Below are 1,175 nucleotides of genomic sequence, written 5' to 3'. Positions count from 1 at the left end.
ATCTATCTATCTATCTATCTATCTATCTATCTCTCTATCTCTCTATCTATCTATCTATCTATCTATCTATCTATCTATCCCAACCTGTGTATCTAGCGATCCCTTCTGCTATAAACCCGTTATTGTCTCCATGAACATCTCGTTTACTCAAAGCTCAACTCAAATGCTTTAAAGGGATCTACTTTGCGAGAGAGAACCGCTCTTCGGCTCGTGGAAAATACAAATGTGAGGCAGCGTGGTAGAATCAGGCTCTCGTCAAAATAATCAAAGTGAAGAAACCTGCATTTTTACGCAGGTTTGTGAATTTTTATCAAAAAAAGTTTTTGGGGCTTTCATGGCCATTAAAGAATTCATTTCTGTGGGGATTTTCTGAAAAACGTTGATTAAAGGCATAAAAAAAATAATTTTCAGTAAAAACAGGCTCTTAAGCTAAGGAAATAACTAATCTTTGGCGGCCATTTTCTCACTAATTTTACCTCTGAAAACAGATGACCCCCACCTCCCTCAATTGCAATCTCGACTTGTATTCAAGATAAATGGATACTTTTTTCATCCAAATAAAGACAGGTGAACAAGCTTTAAGATGATACCAATAACTCTACATGTCCAAAAATTGACGAGAGCCTGATTCCACCACGCTGCCTCACAAATAATTACCCTGGTGGGAATTTAAAAGGAGCAATTATAGCGGAGTTCTGATGGGCCTCGATCAATCGCTGTGAAAACATCAGCTGATGAGACATACAGATCAGATATAATAGAAATACTTATTTCAAGATGCTTCTTACAGTGATCTGAATGTTTGTGTGGAATTTGAAAAGCTTTTAACAGTTCTAAATGTGTGTTTGGGTATAAAAATGTTTTCTACAGTTGATCTAAATGTTCGTATACATATAAAAGTTTATGCTTTTTACAGTACATAATATAGTTGTAAATGTTGGTGCACATATAAAAATGATTCTTTCACCGTAGTTCTAAATGTTCGCATGTATATAAAAACGCTTCTTCAAAAAATATTCTTTACCTAAATGTACATACAGATATATAATTAATGCTTCTTACATTTGTTAACGTTCGTCCAGGTATATAGAAACGCTTCATACAGTTCTCAATGTTTGGTCCCTTTAGTGGGGTTTTTTAATTTTTTTTTTTTTTGGGGGGGGGTTGGGAAGGGG

The sequence above is a fragment of the Aplysia californica genome, unplaced genomic scaffold (genome assembly GCF_000002075.1).
Source record: "Aplysia californica isolate F4 #8 unplaced genomic scaffold, AplCal3.0 scaffold00135, whole genome shotgun sequence".
Classification (NCBI taxonomy): Eukaryota; Metazoa; Mollusca; class Gastropoda; order Aplysiida; family Aplysiidae; genus Aplysia; species Aplysia californica.
The sequence above is the reverse complement of the archived record's forward strand: the minus strand, read 5'-3'. Positions refer to the sequence as shown.